The following is an 18172-nucleotide window of genomic DNA, read 5'->3' on the forward strand; positions in this document are numbered from 1 at the left end:
ACTGGTAGCTGTGACTGTCGTCGCTCAGATGTAGCAGAGCCTTTATAATGGACAGACTGCGTACATTTTACACCAATAGAAAATTTTCTAATAAAGAAAGCAAGTTTTTTTTTAGAAGAGTCATTTTACAATTTCTTATAGTTAATAGGTTTTCTGGGTTCCTATGCAAGACAGATATCTGTGACCTATGCCACAGAACCTGTGCCAAAGTTCATGACTCCAGACCAGTTGTGATTTCTGAGCAAGCTAACTCTTTAATGAGTCAAATTTACAACCTGCCTTTAGCCACTATGCAGGACCTTCTGGAGATTAACTTTACCCACTTTAGTACCACTAGGACATTCCCTTTGTTTTGTTCTCCTTATGTATTCATCCCATTGTACCATATGCAAATCCCTTCAAATATTTGCTTTAAGAACAAGGCAGGATATAAATAAATTTAAATAAACTCACCTTTTAAAAATAAATTTGAAATATTAAACCCTTATAATTTGAGCTGCAGATCTCATTGTCCCAAATATCTGTGTCTGTGAGTACAAGTTAAATTCATTCACTTCAAAGAAGTGCCTGCCATCTGTCACTCACCCTTCTGGGCACTGGGAAAAACACTTGCAAAAAGCATGCCACTCAGAGCATGCCATATAGTGAGGTAACAATTTAAAATAAGATGGGCCTTAATGAGAGGTGATATATCATAACCCAAAAAGCCTGAAGAAGATGAGAGATTAAAAGCATAGACATCTAACGCAAGAACATTGGGTATACAGTATAAATAAAACACACATCAGTCCTTGCCCTCATGAAGGTTTAGTCTTGTGGGTACAATGATTGACAAATAACTAAATATGAGAAATAATTACAGTTATGCTAGGTGTGAGAAAAACCAAGTGATTTGTGAAAGAATGGTAGAAGAGGAAAGTTTAATCTAGCCTGGGGTATGGGGAAGGCTTCTTTGAGGAAATAATATTTAAAATGAAATTTGTAGTATAAGTTGGCATGAGTTAACAGGGATACGAGGGAAGACAGCATCCCAAACAGAAAGTATCTGCAAAAACCCTGATGGGAGGGTTGGAAACAAGAGAACTGGAAGACCATTATGGCTAAAACCTAGTAGGCAAAGAAGACTGATTATAGATATGGGGTTGAATTCTAAGGGCAATTAATTATTAAGAGTTTAAATTAGGGGACCAAAAAGATTAAAGGGGTATTTTTTATTTTTATTTTATTATTATATTTTTTGAGTTGGAGTCTCACTCTGTCACCCAGACTGGAGTGCCGTGGCACGATACCAGCCACTGCAGCCTTGACTTGTTGGGCTCTGGCAGTCCTTCCGCCTCAGCCTCCAAATAGCCAGAACTACAGGTGCGTGCTACCACGCCTGGCTAATTTTTTTTGATTCATCATAGAGACGAGGTCTCGCCAAGTTGCCCAGGTGGGTCTCGAACTCGCAGGCTCAGGCAGTCCACTTGCCTCGGCCTCCCAAAGTGCTGGGATTACAGGCCGAGCCACTGAGCCAGGCCTAAAGCTGTAATTTTTAAAGATCACCCTAAAAACAACGAGATCAGAGGAAAGAAGAGTGAATATAGAAGACCATCCAGAGATATTGCAGATGTGCAGGTGAAGATGACAACAGCATAAGGGTGGTGGACGCTGAGAACAGAGATGGATAGTTTGAAAGAATTAGGAGATAGAAAAGTCAGAATTTCATGATGGAGTAGATCCATGAGAGTTGAAGAAGAAGGTAAAAGATGGCTAAAGGTACCTAACTATTGCTTTAACTTTTTCATAGGTGGATCCTACTCTCTACATGGAGAAGTAGTAAATGACAATGTGATTTTATTTTTTTGTGGCAGGGACATGGGAGTAGGAGGAACAACAAAATTTCAATCATATATGTTAATAAGATTTTATGCCAGAGCTGCCAAATTTTCATAAACATAGCCACTTCCATTTGTACAATCTATGCAATTTGTTTTGTCTTCACGAATGCAAGACACTTGGCCATGACAGTTCAGGAAAAGTGAAGCAGTTGAATTCTACATTTTAAATCTTATGAAAAATATTCATATTGATGGGACTGTAGACATGTATACAATTTGTAAGCAGAGAAAATCAATACCTTGTACAACCTTCTATCAAAGTTTAAGTAATCCAGGGCACCAAATATAGCATTTTTGAACACTGAAGCACTAAAGAATTAGTTTTTCATCAGTTAACTGGAATATACAACTCTTAGAGAAAGAAGCCGCTCCCTGCTGTTTATGGATCCTATAAAAGTCACCTATGCTAACTTAAATCATGTTATCACCAAAGAAGTGGTATCTGTTTTTAGGGAAAACAGTTGAACAAGTTAATGTCAGTGACTTATTTATCTTAAGCCATTACCTAAAACTAAATCTAGTTACTCAGAGGAAGAAAAAAAAGGTATTTCTTCTCTAGAGACCATCAAACATCTAGTCATGCTAACTATAATTTTTATAGCTTTTCTCTACTTAGTCCTCAAACAATTGTAAACTAAGTAGAAGTTTTTGTTTGCCATTAGGCCAAAAAGATAAAAGTAAAACAAAAAAGTTTAAATAAAAATATTTCATACAATCTTTCTACCAGTAGAATTTGAACCAAGCATTTAAATGCTCCAATAGTCTAGTGTCAGAATTCATAGTATTAGAATAGTAAATACCTATAAGGCACATAGGTTTTCCTTGTGCTATGAAATAAAAAAAAAAAAAATTCAATTAAAACAAAAGTCAAATTGATACTGTTAATTTATTTGTCACAAGTAGTAGCATGAAGTAAAAAGAAACACTGAGACTCCTCAGAATACAGACGTGTAGAAAGGCATTAGAACTAAAATGATACTCCAAGAACAGCAACTGTAGCTCACAGAAAAAAATAAATTTTATTTAATGACCAAGTACACACACATTTACACAATATTTACTCTTATCATGTGGGATAGATTGTGAAATATTCTGCTCTATGTTCTTTCATTAAGAAAAAATATTAGTTAAAAAAATACTGCTCACAATTTAGTAAACATATTTTGCAAAACACTATTATGCTATAATCCATAACTACTCTAGAGCATTACTAATGCTGAACTATAATTTTAGGGAAATGTATGGTCTTGCACCTTCTTGGAATTAGTCTGTGGTAGTATTTTATGTACTCAGAGAAAAGAAAATTAATATAGCCTTGCTACCATGTATTCATCCTGGACATGATACCCGTTTTCAGTGTGCTTAAATCGTCCACCTTCCCAGGTCCAAGACTTGAGGACCCTTTGTCTATATTATACATTTTATATAAAAGTCTTTTTATGTACATTATTTCACTTGATCCTCACAACAACCCTGTGAGGTAGGTAGGAAAAATATCAGATTCACTTCATAGATAATAAAGTTAAGGTTCAGAAAAGGTTAAGTGGCTTTCCTAGTAAAAGTGACATACCTAGTAAAAGGCAGAGGTAGAATAAGAGCCATCAACTTTTTATTTTTTTTTATTTTTTTTTTTGAGTTGGAGTCTCTGTCGTCCAGGTTGGAGTGCAGTGGCACACTCAGCCACCCCAGCATTGACCTGCTGGATTCCAGTGATCCTTCTGCCTCAGCCTTCCAAGTAGCTGGAACTACAGGTGCACACTACCACGCCTGGCTAATTTTTGATTTATTGTAGAGACGAGGTCTCTCCAAATTGCCCAGGCTGGTCTCGAACCTGCCGGTTCAGGCAATTCACTCACCTCAGCCTCCCAAAGTGCAGGGATTACAGGTTGAGGCACCAAGCCCGGCCAGAGTCAACAATTTTTAGATTAAAGGCTCTTTTCTCTAAACCACATAGCTTCTAGAGTATAAACTAACCTCAAGTATTTTTACCACTTCATCCTCATTTTCTTATTGTTGATGCAGCTTTATTTAGGATACAACAAAAGACCTAAATCTAAGTTTATCATGTTAAGTTTATGCTTCTCTGCCAATGAAAACTTAGGGTCACAGAACATATATTTTTTGGAAAGCACTATTTTGTAGTTATCGTCTAAAGTCATAGAAGCAATGTGAAAGACCCTAGAGGCCAAGGAAATTGAAGAGAAGTCAGAGGAAGGGATATAAAATGGAATACTAGTAGATTTTAGTCTTTTTTGAGCTTTTACTTTTGTGAGAGGGTTCAATGGAGAGCTTTATTATGCAGATGAGACTTGAAGCTTCTGAAGATCTAAGTCTTGATGAGATTATTCAAATTCAAATCTTGAATGCATAATGAAGGTAGGCCATGGTCTTCAAAAACTTGGTACTTGATGCTTGAAAACAAAACAAAAAATTCTACTAGCAAGTCTAATCAACTATTTTTTTTTTAAAAGAGAAGTAAAAAGTATAACTCTGGTCAGTAATCAGATCACTAGAAACCATTATGAAAGAATACAAGAGAAAATAAAAAACAAAGGAGAAAAGGAAAAAGTTTGAAAAGATATATATACAGAATGGCTAAATATTTTCATTGGCTTATTTCTTTGATTCTTCACTGTAAACTACAAAGGAATTTAAAGTTCTTATAGAAACATCCTGCGGCTGTAGTGAGATGAACTGATTTAATGATAATTTCTTGCAACTCTTTGATCACTACCCGTGATATCATATTGTCTTAAAGAGCTTTTGATCTCTGAAACCATGGCCAAAATGTTTGTTGGAAGAGCCAGCATAAAATGACATTGATTTTCTGTGGGATAGGAAAAGAAGCTAAAGCAGGAATATTGTGATTAGAAAATATTTAAATAGGGAGAAAAGTAACAAAGTCTTCAAATAAAAAAATCCAGAAGCCTTTGCAAGGTTCAAATGAAAAACATATAGTAAAAATATCGTAAACATATGCACAATATAATGGAATAATATAATAGAAGAAAGGCCACTTGAAATTCCAGCTCAGTAAATAATTACCAGTGGCCTGTGTCCGTCAGGGGATACTAGAATTTGTTTCAACTCCCCCCTCTCTTTTTTGGAGAAAATTTTTAATCTCTTTAATTGACTTAGTTCTGCATTCTTTCTGGTTTGTTTGTTTGTTTGTTTGTTTGTTTACTTTATGTGCTCCTATCAGCCTGGCTTTTTTTCAAGAAAAGTTTGCACTTCCAAAAGTTAATAATAATAATAATAGCAGCACCTAATATTTACTGAGTTTGTACTTTGTGCCAAAGCATTGCTCTAAGCACTCTATATAAAGTAACTCCTTTAATCCCCATAACAACCCATGAATTAGATACTACTATTATCCCTAATTTACAGGTGAAGAACTGAGGCACAGAGAAATTAAGAAATTCAGGCAGATACCTAGCTAGTAAATAGCACAGCCAATATTCAAACTCAGTCCCTCTGGCTCCAGAACAGAAAGCTACACCCACTGCTCTACAGAAAGGGTTTCAGTACAACAAAATTTATCAAGACTAGGGCTTTACTGTAATCAGGAACATGCCATGCCACAATCTCTCATTGCATATTATGATTAGAAAGCACAGTGACTAATATAAATGCTCCAACAGTAATAATATAGAAAGTTTCAGCAGTAACCATGCAGAAGTGACACCCTGTAGGAATCTCAAAGCAGTTTAAAAATAAAGCATGTCACTAAAATATTAACAGTGATAGTGGATTTGGGTGATTTTACACCTTTTTGCTTAAATATATTTTCTATAACCTAATTTTTGTAAAGTGAATATGGATTACTTGTATAATTTTTCTTTTTTTTTTTTTGTGAGAAAGTAGGATTTATTAAGAAGACAGAAAAGCTTCCATAGTGGGAGGGGACCTGAAAGAGGATGCCCATGTGTATAATTTTTTTAACAAGTTTTTTAAAGCATGACATAATCATTATTAGCATTAATATATATTAAATGTACACTAAAACTACTAGATAAGTCTGTTCCTGTTCTATTTGAAGAGTTAAACAAAAAAATTCAAGGTAGAGTAAGCTTTATGGTTAATAATAAAAATAACAAGCTGGGCTAGGTGGCACAGCCTGTAATCTCGTGCCTTTGGGAGGCTGAGGTGAGTGGATTGCCTGAGCCCGCGGGTTCAAGACCCGCCTGGGCAGCGAGACCTCATCTCTACAATAAATCAAAAAATCAGCCAGGTGTGGTAGCGCATGCCTGTAATTCTGGCTAATTGGAAGGCTGAAGCAGAAGGATCGCCGAAGCCCAGCAGGTCGAGGCTGCGGTGGCCAGGAGCGGCCACTGTACTCCAGTCTGGGCAACAGAGTGAGACTCCAACTCAAATAAATAAATAAATAATAATAATAAAAACAATAATAGCTATTATTTACTTAGTATCTAGTGCAGGCAAACCTTCATATATATTACCTAATCTTCAGTAAATTTCTATTTTACAGATGAAGAAACTGAGGCTTGGAATAAATAATAAAACTTAGCTAGCAAAACAGCTGGTAAAGATTGGAGCCCAGATTCAAACCTGCCTATACTATTCTAGGATCTATGCTCTTTCCGCTGTACCACGCAGCCTCTCCAAATGCCAAAAAATCTGTCTTCTGTTATTAAACACACTGAAGAGATCTTTATAAAATAAAGGTATTCTTCCCTGACTTCTTCAACAAAAAAATACTAAGCATAATATTACTTACATTCATTCGGTCAGGGTTATCAGTTTGAACATCCATTAATACAGAGCTGTCTCTTCATTTGATAAAAAGGACTCTGATTGCTACAAGTTTAAAATTAGCTAGTTTGCTTTATGACTTTTTTCTTTTCCTTCCTTGTCAATGTGCCTGCCTCTAATAGGAGTGCTTGGCCTATTCACAATTTGTTACTTCTAATATGCTGTGGAGTTTGATACCAGTTAATTAAGCTGGTCGGAACTGTGTTTAAAATAAAAGTAAGAAAACTGAGTAAGGGCCTGCGAAAAACACACAGATTTTGTGTCTTATAATTTGGGTGTTCAGGTAATTTTTAAATGTATGTCCTGATTATGTAAATTGAGGCAACCAGTGGATAAGTTGGCTATAGTATTTAAATACAGGAATAATAGACGTAACCTATAATAGATGTAAACTCATCTACAATAAAACACTTTATTACACTACAACATCTTTTTTAGGATTTGAAATAGGCCTTCAAAACAATCTAGTACGCTATCCCATACAATGCAAAATTCCCTCTACAATGTTCTGATGTTCAACCTCTGCTTAAGCAACCCTAATGACCAGAAAGAAGTTCACTGCCTCGTGACACAATCTGCTTCACTGCTGACTAGTTCTATACTTCCTCCCATTTAGAATTAGTTTTGGCCTCAAATAATTGAGAATGAGTGTATTTCCTATTGAGTTTATCCAACTGTTCCAAAGCATTCCATTTTGTATTGTTTTTAACAAAATAGTCCTAATCCCCTCAATCTAATCATGACAATTGTCCTTTTATATAATCACAAAAATGATTAAAAATGGTTCTCTTGATCTTCAAGGTATACTTAGTAATGAAATCCTATATTAATACTTTGTAGGTTAATGGGGTCTGTTTAATCTTAGTCATACACAACTGGGATGCTAGGAAAGGCTTATGGATTTAGCTCAATTCAAATTGAACAGTAATATATTTTTGAGTTCTCTCTTCTTTTTTCTCCTACCCAAAACAATACCACAAAGTAGAATCTTAAAAGCTACCCTTAGCCATAATTGTTTATGCTGCAAGATTTTAATTTTCTCACTAAGGTTTTTATCTTTCTTCCTGTCATTTGGACCCTGTGAATAATCATAAAACTTCCAAAATTCTACAAGCTACACTCAAAATCACGAATTAGCCCATGACAGGCCCAGCTCTATGGCCTTAAAGTGCTGACTTTTTTTCCTCATTGCACTAACTGAATAAATGGATTACTTTCTATCTAGTTTTCAAAAAATAATATTTATAATGTATTATACATCTATGCACACACATACACACACATACAAGTATCTTCCTCAATTCTATGTTCTCTACATGTAACTTTTATATTCATGTTTATCTCCTTTGTTTCCATATATCACCTTTACTATATTCTAGCATCTTGAAGCAGGAAAACAACCTACCCTGCTATTCATTCTCTTAGCAGGAGTAAGGAATCTCACTATAGGCACCTCATCCAATGATTTCTCTTTCGTGATATGGTGATTAATCTCCAGGATTTTAAGAGGCAAAGCATTATTTAACAGAGATGATTGTATGCAAAATACTCTACCAAAGTATGGTACAAAATGCCTGATATACCATAACCTGTTCTATTCCATTCATCATGACCAAGCCTCTGGATTAGCAGCCTTCATTATGATTTTAGTAAGACACACAATCAGTGATATCATATAGGTATGTATCTTACATTGTCTATTCTCAAGCATGTTTCAAATAAAATCCCTTTATTAATAAAATAATTATTATATCTTTTTTTGTATAATTCATTTTACTCACTTATTACTATTATTCTAAATGTCTCACAGTAACTGTATAGGAAGACAAAAAATGGTTAGAGAGGTGAGACACCAGAACTTTTCACTGAACCCCAAGGCAGATAATCAGCCAATTTAAAGTAATACAAAATGAGATCATTCATACATCTTTTTCTAAATTATCTTTCTAGTTTACTGATTTTACTAACAGAGAACAAGCCATTCTTCAAAATGCCTTAAGCCAGTTCTAAACATAAAGAACAAAGTAAAACAATAATTGTAAGACTTGTTTAAAGGGTATAGAGTTCCTAAGTAACAAGTCAAATAAAACATAGTTCATTCCATTCATTAATGCTGAGCTCAGAACCATGCGAATGTGATACAAACCTAGCATAAAAACACAGGTAAAAGCCATCATATCACCTGGCCAGGTCAGCAACATGCTATGTACTGTACATGAGTACTGAATTCAGCAGCACTAAGCACTTAGTATTCATAAGTTCTTATTAATAGTAAAAATCTGATGTCAAAGTTTAAAAGCTAGTACAATATCATAAACCTCCGTGCAGCCCTGGAAAAAAAAAAACTCACTTGTATAAGCCCACTCCCGCTACTGGTGCAAATAATTACAAAAACAGAAAATCATAAGAAGCAGTATAATAGGCTCATTCATAATTATTAAATCACCTTTAAAGCCTTGCTGTTTGTTTCTTAGCATTATGAAAATCAAAACATGCTCTTGGCTGGGCATGGTGGCTCACACCTGTAATTCCAGCACTTTAGGAGGCTGAGGCAGGAGGATCACTTGAGGCCAGGAGTTCGAGACCAGCAAGACCTCGTTTCTACAAAAAATAGAAGAATTAGCCAAGTGTGGTGGCGCATGCCTGTAGTCCCAGCTACTCAAGAAGCTGATACAGGAGAATTGCTTAAGTCCAGGACTTTGATGAGCCATGATCATGCTACTTTACTCCAGCATGGAAGTCAGAGTGAAAGTCTGTCTCAAAACCCCCTTCCCCCAAAAAAGAGTATACAGAAAAAATGTGAGTCTTGTACCTCTGTCAATAATTCCTTACATAACTTTGAAAAAATTTTGCATGTATGTATGTAAACATATGTTTTTGAAAAAAAGCAAATGAAACATACTATACATAGAGCTCTATATTGTCTTTCTCTGTTAACAATGTGTATTAGGAACTTTGCCATATCTGCATCTGTAGATCTACTTCATTTCTTCTAACAGTTGCAAAATATTACATTGTAAAAAGGTACTTATTTAACTAGAACTCTGTTGAGGCATATTTAAGCTACTGTAGTTTTAAAAAAATAATTGAACCAATATGTGACAAATATATTTGCATGCAACTTTTTGTGTGCAAGCTCAACTATATCTAAAGCATGGATTCCTAGAAGTACTGCCTGCTGTCAGAATTAAACAAATTCTGAACAAGAAGCCAGCAGTGTCTCTACAAAGGAGACTAGGAAAAACTACAAGTTAAATGTTTAGTCATCAAAAGGTGTTAAATACTATCATAAAGTTAGAAGTTAAGGTTTTGAAAATTAACAAACTGATGAATTAGCAAAGGTAAAATAGGAAAAAGAGAAACTTTATCCCCTGAGATAGAAAGATAAAGGGCCTGGAGAATAAACTATCGAACAGATTTTTAAAAGAAAGATAAAAGAAAAAAAAGAAAATAGCATAAATAAGGCAGAGTTAAGAAAAAATAGATGTTTTGGTCTCTTTTCTTGCTTAAATATAAGGCGCACACAAAAAATTGACCAGTATATTTGGGACATATACTACTACGCAGCCAAACTTGGATGCAAGATGATTTAAATGACTATTGAGGCCTCATTTCTACAGGTGATCTGTAGATTGAAACAAATCAGTGCTGAGTCTCTCCAAAAAAAGAAAAGCAGAGCAGCAACCTTCCAGAAACAAGATAAATACAGCGCTTGTCAATCTTCTAAATTCCTGACCAACCTGACAGGAAAATAGTAACAATTGCCTCATATCCTACAATACAAACCTCTTTTTGGAAGGTCCTGATTAAAACATAAAAAGATTCAGATTTTTAATTATAATCCTACAGTTTCCTGGGCAAATCTAGGGCTTAGTTCTAATACCTCACCTAACATAAAACACATTCAACAACTTACCTCTCCCAAAGTGCTAGGATTTGAATGCCACAATACATATCGATTCATGTTTTTGTCCATTAATGGTCCATAGATTTCTTTAAATGAAGTCCATTTTAGAGTCCATAGATATCAGTGTTCTGCAAAACTGAAAACCTCAAGAATGTCAATGCACATACCTAAGTTACCACTTGGATACCAATTAATCAATTATAAATAACAGTATAGATATTAAGATGTGCAAAATTTAGTGGACATGACATTGAACAGAAGACTGAGGTAGCACAATCAGACTTTAAGACAATAATATTAACATAAATCTAGAGGATCTCAAAATATTGCTCTGTACCATATTTATATATATTCTAAAGGTGACACCACAGTAAGAGCATACAAATATAGGGATGCCTTGGACACCAACACTTATCAGAAATTGGGAAAACAAGATTTAAGCATAAGCAAACTTTAAAAATTTGAATAGTGCAATAATGTATTTACAGGTTAACTTTTTGAAGTTTTTAACCTATTTTAAGAACATCTTAGATATTACATCTTAAAAATGCTTAGTTTTTTCTTTGTTAAAAAAAAATTACACATGGCACAACACAGCAATATGACATAAATGCAGAGTTTCCTAGCCCACTATACCCAAATCTAATGATAAGAATCTGGAACCTCTCAAGAGCTGCTACGTCATTAGCTAGCCCATATACACAACCACCTCGCTGGACTGGGCAGTGATTCACGCCTAGATCTCATTACACAGCCTGATGACAGTCTAATCTGCACTTTTTTTCCATTTGACAACCAAAACCTATTTAGTTACAGTAGTTTGGTTTTTAGGTCACTGCTTGCTCCTTATCACATTTAAGACGCCTAAACACATACTTTTTACAAAGGAAGCAATGCAATCGTCAAAAATTCATTTTTGGGAGGGGCGCCTATAACTGTTTGGAAGGAGTTAACTTTATATGAAAACACCAAGTGTAATCTGACTGGATTTTTATAAATTACTATTTTCATTTTTATTCTAAATCTAATTTACATCTCAAGTGTGAGTAGCACATTTACTTAAAATCTAAGAAAGACATTTAAAAAAGGAAAGTAAGTTTATACTGCTGAAAAGAAAGCACTCAGAATACTCAGTGTCTACTGCAGCTTATCATTTGCGGACCAACTCCTCTCTAGTATCCCTTCCCTGGAAGTTCGTCCCAGAAAAGTAAAAGAACCTGAAAGACGCCAAACTCATCATCCTATCTTTTCTATCTAGAGTAAAATATTAAGACACATTTCTAAGTTTCAATAAGCACCAAAACAAAGCAACAGCATCCTCATAAACCACCGATTGGCAAACTAAACAGGAGGCACTTCTATATTCAGAGGTTGGGATACTGAGATTTGGAAGAAGTTCTCCCGCCGAGTCAGAACCAGGTTATTTCATTTATTAATGAATTCATTCCTTCGACAACATCTAAAGAACGCCTAGTAGGGGCAAGGCACTGTCCTACGGATTAAGAGACAAAATGTTGAGGTACCCGTGCCGTTAGCAGAACGGACTGGGGTAGGTGGGAAATAAACGCTAGGTCACTCATCTCAGTGCTCCAGGCTGCGTCTTCCCGACACGAGCGCCAAAGATGTTAGCCCACGACCCCAGCCGGAACCGATTCCCAGAAGACTCAGCCAGCGTTCCTTCGACCCTCTTGGCCCTCACGACCGGTTCCCAAGAGTTGCCGGTATCCCTATCTCCTCGGAGAGTCTCATGCCAGGGACCCTTTCCTCCAGCCACCACCTAATGCGAAAGAGCCTCCTCTGTCCTCCTGCGCATAGGTCATAGAGAGACCTGGGCCTTCAAGCCCAGCTTCCACCCCGGACTCCGTTCAGATCCGGCCCGCAGGTTACCTGCAGGAGATCCAAGGCTCCCGGCGAACCACAGGCTCCCCGCCTCGCCCCGCCCCGCCCATCGCGACACCCCCCACAACTAGGTACCGCCTTCATGGCGTAACTTCCGGTGCGTCACGTTCGGCCGGAATTTCACGGACCCGGCGGTCTAACTCAGGGCCCGGCTCGGCTGGGTGACGTCACTTCCTGACTTTTTCTCGATCCGTCACTGGTTCTTTCTCTGCGCTTTTCACCTCCGGCTTGTCGGGTTTATTTCGTCTGCTTGCGTAACCCAGCCCGGAGAAGTGCTTTCCTCCCCCAAACTTCTTTTTGCAGCTACTTCCCTCTGCTCCTTCTGTACCTTGGACCCAACAAATCACAAGATTGTCCTTGGGATTTTTCTTTATTTGCCCAGTGGAGTGCTTGGGAGTGAGGTCTCTGAAATTGCGATGTCTGGTTTCAGATGCTACTCACTTCTAACCCAGGCACGTTACTTAACCTCGCTGTACCTGGTTCAAACTTGGAACGGTTGTGTTATTACTGAGATAATACGTGGAAAGCACCGCTACATTGAAAGCACTCAATGAGTGTTAACTATTACTTTTTGCTGCACTCTTTTGCCCTGTTGGAACATGTAAGTGCTAAGGAAGGTTGGAGCCAGTTTTCCTGTTATCTTTTGTATCCCCAGTTTTTAAATAAGTGATTAGCTGATTTTGCCTGGTACCTTCTTAGTAACTGTTGGCTCTCTAAATTTGGAATCTTACATAGAAACCAACATTAACCCTACTTGAGCTCACCTGCTTAGTTATTGTTCTAGGTAATGAGGGACAGATGAATAAAACCCAGGCTCTGCACTCAAGAACATGAAAATATTCAATAAATGACTATTGGAGGAAGGAAGTCAACCTAGGAAAAAACAGAAGGGATCAGCTGAGCTGGGAATTTTATGCTTAGGACAAAAAATACGCAGAATGATAGAACTGAAAGGAATTTTAGAGGCAATTATTTAGTCAACATCTTGCTGCTACATACAGGTAAGGAAAATTTGATCTAGAAAAGTGACCTCAAGTCAGAATTCGTGGCAGTGCTCAAAATGCTCATCACCTCTCCCCATTCCCAAAACCTGCCTCAAAGTGTTAGTAAAGTAAGACTAACTCTTAAGACCTTTACTTTCAAGTGAAAAGGACTAGGAAAATTCCAGTTCAGGAGAGACAAGAGCAATGTAATCTAAATGCCACACAACTTGCATGCTTTGGTGTAGTGGCTACTGCTGGGTTCATTTCAAACACAGTGTTCCCTTTCCCCTGGAAAACTTATGTTTACCCGTAAATGAGGGATAAACTATCAGCCACTGTGAGCTCTATCTTCAATTTTAACTGGCTGGACAAGAATAAGTAACAGACCCAAGAAGCTTCAGAATAGAGTCTGTGAATATACTGCCAATGATGTCCATGATTTCATTTAGTTTTCTCTAGTTGGAGATAATTTCTCCTAATTATTCAATCTTTGATTAGGAATATGACAAAGCCAGCATAGGTATTATTATTGTTGAAATGCTGGTAATGGGCCTGTGGTCTGTATTCCAAATAGCATAGACCTTTAAAAAAAAAAATTAAAGATGTGGGGTACAATTCAGGGTTAGGTATACAAATGTTCATTATGCAGGTACCCTTGTTGATGAGGTGTGCCCCTATCTTCCCCAGGCAGATTCCCACTACTGCCAATCCCGCTTCTCCGCCCCGCTCCTGGCAGTTTCCTGCTACTGCCAAACCTTTTCTTATAGTATTATGATAATTGTTCAAGGTCCGCTTATGAGTGAGAACATGTGGTACTCAGTTCTTTGTTAACATGGACCTCTTAATAGAAAAATAATTCAATGTTAATGTTTTCATAAGCCCATCTAGTTCCCTCGTTCAACCAATGACACTTCTCCTCCTTTGCTACTAATATACTATAACTTGATAAAAATAGATTAAAAATATGGAGATGTTTAATCAAATTTTAAGTCATTTGGACCACATTTTTTTTAAAGGGGATCACAATTTACACAGGTTTTAAAGTCACCTTGTTTGGGTTCTATGCCTACTAGCTCTTCTATTAACTAGCCACCTTAGAACACTTTACCTCTCTGTCCTCAATTTCCTCTTTAAGGTTTTTCCCTGAAACTAGCCTTGTATTGTTCTGTCTAGCAGGAAAAAAAAAAGTTCATATACTTACCACTGTGACCACTAGATGGCAAGTGGTAAGGGACTCCTTTCCTTCCCTCACTCCCTCCCTTCCTTCCTTTCTTTCTTATTAGTTAATTTGATCAAAGGCATCATTGTATAATACCACTTATTTGAACAACTGCCTACACTAGTGACAATGGAGTATCTCAAGGCTTTAGGAGAGGATAGGTCTAAAATGTTTGTTGAATGAGTGAAAGAATGAATGGATTCCAGTATTAGTTCTAGGCCTTCTATCCCCTACTACTGCCACTCCTGTTTCTTTTTGTATTAAAATACTTCCTCCTTTTTTCAAAAAAAAAAATTGTTACTATAGGAATGTGGGGTACAAGTGAGGATTAACTACATAAGTAAGATACCTGCAGGTGAAGTTTGAGCTTCTAACTGGCCCTCACTCCCCCTGGTAATGAACCAAGTACCCTTTGTGTTATCATAAGCCCCTCAACCCTCCTCTCTCCCTCCCCTAGCAGTGCCCAGTGACTACTAATGCAAACACTTCCTTTAAAGCTTTGGGGATAGGAAGAGAAATAAAAGGTAAGACAGTATAAAAAGGAGTTGGACTAAGAATGAGAAAAATAAGTGTGTTGCATATCAAAGCAAACAAATGTACTATAATATTTATGGATGGAATAATATAATGTCTAGAACTTCTTTTTAAAATAATATGGGAGGTATCAGATACTAAGTATTGATAATATATTGATATTGTTTTATTATATCCTTCTCTCCACTTTTTGTATATGCTGGAAATTTGCTTTATACAGTTAAAAATAAGAGCAACTATGAGTGCATTTCCCTTCCTCTAGATAAGACTGAATTCAAAGTATCCCACTGAATGTCCAGACGCTTATACTCAATGTCACAGAAAACTTGTCACAGATTGGGTTTTCCAGAAGAAGACAATTATATGGAGATGGGAAGAAGATTTTTATTAAGAATGACGAGAAGCCGGGCTTGGTGGCTCAGCCTGTAATCCCGCGCCTTTGGAAGGCTGAGGTGAGTGGATTGCCTGAGCCCGCGGGTTCGAGACCCGCCTGGGCAGCGAGACCTCATCTCTACAATAAATCTGTCTACTTTGTAAAAGATCATTTGAATTGTAGGTATCTCTGGATTCTCTATTCTCCTTTGGGCCATGTGTCTGGTCTTGTACCAGTATCATGCTGTTTCGGTTACTACAGCCTTGTAGTATAACTTGAAATCGGGTAATGCGATTCCTCTAGCTTTGTTCTTTTTGCTTAGAGTTGCTTTGGCTATTCTGGCTCTTCTTTGTTCCCATATGAATTTTAGGATTATTTTTTCCTAATTCTGTGAAAAATGATTGGTAGTTTGATAGGGATTGTGTTGACTCTGTAGATTACTTTGGGCAATATGGTCCTTAAATGATATTGATTCTTCCAATCCATAAGCATGGAATGTTTCTCCATTTTTTTGTGTGTCCTCTATGTTTCTTTCATCAGTGTTTTGTAGTTCTCCTTATAGAGATCTTTCACCTCCTTAGTTAAATATATTCCTAGGTATTTTATCTTTTTGACTGCTTTTGTAAATGGAATTGAGTTCTTAACTTGATTCTCAGTTTGGTCGCTATTGGTGTATAGCAGTGCTACTAATTTGTTTATGTTGGTTTTGTATCCTAAAACTTCACAATTTTTCAAGCCTAGATCTCTAGGTATAAGATCATATTGTTGACATACAGAGATAGTTTTTTTTTTTTTTTTCCCAATTTGGATACCTTTTATTTCCTTTTCATGCCAGATTGCTCTGGCTAGAACTTCCAATATTATGTTAAATAGGAGTGGTGAAAATGGGCGTTCTTGCCTTGTTCCAGTTCTGAGGGGGAATGTGTTCAACTTTTCTCCGTTCAAGATGGCATTAGCTATGAGTTTGTTGTATATGGCTTTTATTATTTTGAAGAATGTTCCCTGTGTGTCTATTTTACTGAAGGTTTTTATCATGAAGAGATGCTGAATTTTGTCAAATGCTTTTTTGAATCTATTGAAATGGTCATAAGATTTTTGTTTTTAATTCTGTTAATGGAATGGATCATGTTTGTTGACTTGCATTTGTTGAACCACCCTTGCGTCCCTAGGGTAAAACTCAATTGATCGTGGTGGATTATTTTTTTATGTGCTGTTGAATTTGATTTGTTAATATTTTGTTGAGAATTTTTGCATCTATGTTCATAAGGGATACTGGTCTGTAGTTTTTGTTGTTGTTGTTGTTGTGTCTTTTCCTGGTTTTTGTATCATGTTCATGTTGGCTTCATAAAATGAGTTAGAGAGAATTCTCTCCTCTTCAACCTTACAGAATATCTTCAGTAAAATTGATACCAATTCTTTGAAAGTCTGATAGAATTAGGCTATGAATCCATCAAGTCCTGGATTTTTTTGTTAGTTTTGGGAGACTTCTAATTACTGTTTCAGTTTTGCTACTCATTATTGATCTGTCCAAGGTTTCTATTTCATTCTGATTAAATATTAGGTGGTTGTGTATTTCCAAGAATTCTAGACTGTCTAGTTTTTTTGTGTAGAGGTGTTTATAATAATCTCAGATTATCTTTTGAATTTTCATCATATCAATTGTAATGTCTCCATTTTCATTTCTGATTGTGTTAATTTGAATCTTCCCTCTTTATTTCTTAATTAATCTAGCTAATGGTTTATCAATTTTGTTTATATTTTCAAAGAACCAATGATTTGTTTTATTGATCTTTTGTATTCCTTTACATTTCAATTTCATTTAGTTCTGCTCTGATTTTTGTTATTTATTTTATTCTGCTAGCTTTGGGTTTTGTTCGTTCATGTTCTAGTTCCTTGATGTGTGATGTTAGGTTGTGAAGGGCCACCGCCAAGCCACAAGTAAAGCCACATCCCCTCCCTTTCCTGGAAACGGCGACCCAGCAAACTAAAATGGTGATTGAAACGGTGCCTTCCTTTGTTCTTCCTCGGTGCCTTCCTGTGTTCTCCCTCCGCACCCCTTCCTGCACCCGCAAAAAACCCATCAACTTGGATGGAGCTCTGCCAGCCGACCAATAATCGACTGACAGGTCACCCTAAGCCCCCATAAAGTCTGGAGCGCCCTTGCTTCAGCGCTACAACCTGACCCTCAGGTCCTGTAGCCACCGCGTTCGACCCATTAAATCTCTTGGCCTTAATGGGTGTTGAGTCTCACTGAGTGCCACCGTCTTTCAGATTGTAATATGTGATCTTTCAATCTTATTAATGTAGGCTTTAAGCATTATAAATTTTCCTCTGAGCACAGCTTCAGCTGTGTCCCAGAGATTTTGATAACTTGGTTTATTCTTGTCATTGGTTTTGAGAAATTTTTAAATTTCCATCTTGATTTCATTGTTGGCCCTAGGATCATTCAGGAGCAGATTGTTTAACTTCCATGTTTTTGTTTGGTTTTGTAAGTTCTTCTTGGAGGTAATTTCTAGTTTTGTTTTTGTTTTTTTTTTGAGTCGGAGTCTCACTCTGTCGCCCAGACTGGAGTACAGTGGCCGCTCCCGGCCACTGCAGCCTCGACCT

At 36.8% G+C, this 18172-nt stretch overlaps 1 protein-coding gene and 1 pseudogene across 1 annotated transcript in view; one reads left to right on the forward strand and one right to left on the reverse strand.

The window, feature by feature from the left end:
- The window catches only part of LOC103272242 (mitogen-activated protein kinase kinase kinase 13), a gene marked incomplete at its 3' end in the record, with an annotated part of 161246 nt that extends 148918 nt beyond the window's left edge, over positions 1–12328 (reverse strand). The window contains exons 1-2 of the mRNA XM_008069729.1: positions 12081–12328; positions 10567–10693 (exon numbers count right to left, since the gene is read on the reverse strand). The remainder of the gene's footprint in view (positions 1–10566; positions 10694–12080) is intronic.
- Positions 12180–18172, forward strand: part of LOC103272250 — a 13510-nt pseudogene continuing 7517 nt past the window's right edge.

This window comes from Carlito syrichta, unplaced genomic scaffold, assembly GCF_000164805.1.
Source record: "Carlito syrichta isolate Samal-C Ts95f unplaced genomic scaffold, Tarsius_syrichta-2.0.1 Scaffold111496, whole genome shotgun sequence".
In the NCBI taxonomy this organism is placed as follows: domain Eukaryota; kingdom Metazoa; phylum Chordata; class Mammalia; order Primates; family Tarsiidae; genus Carlito; species Carlito syrichta.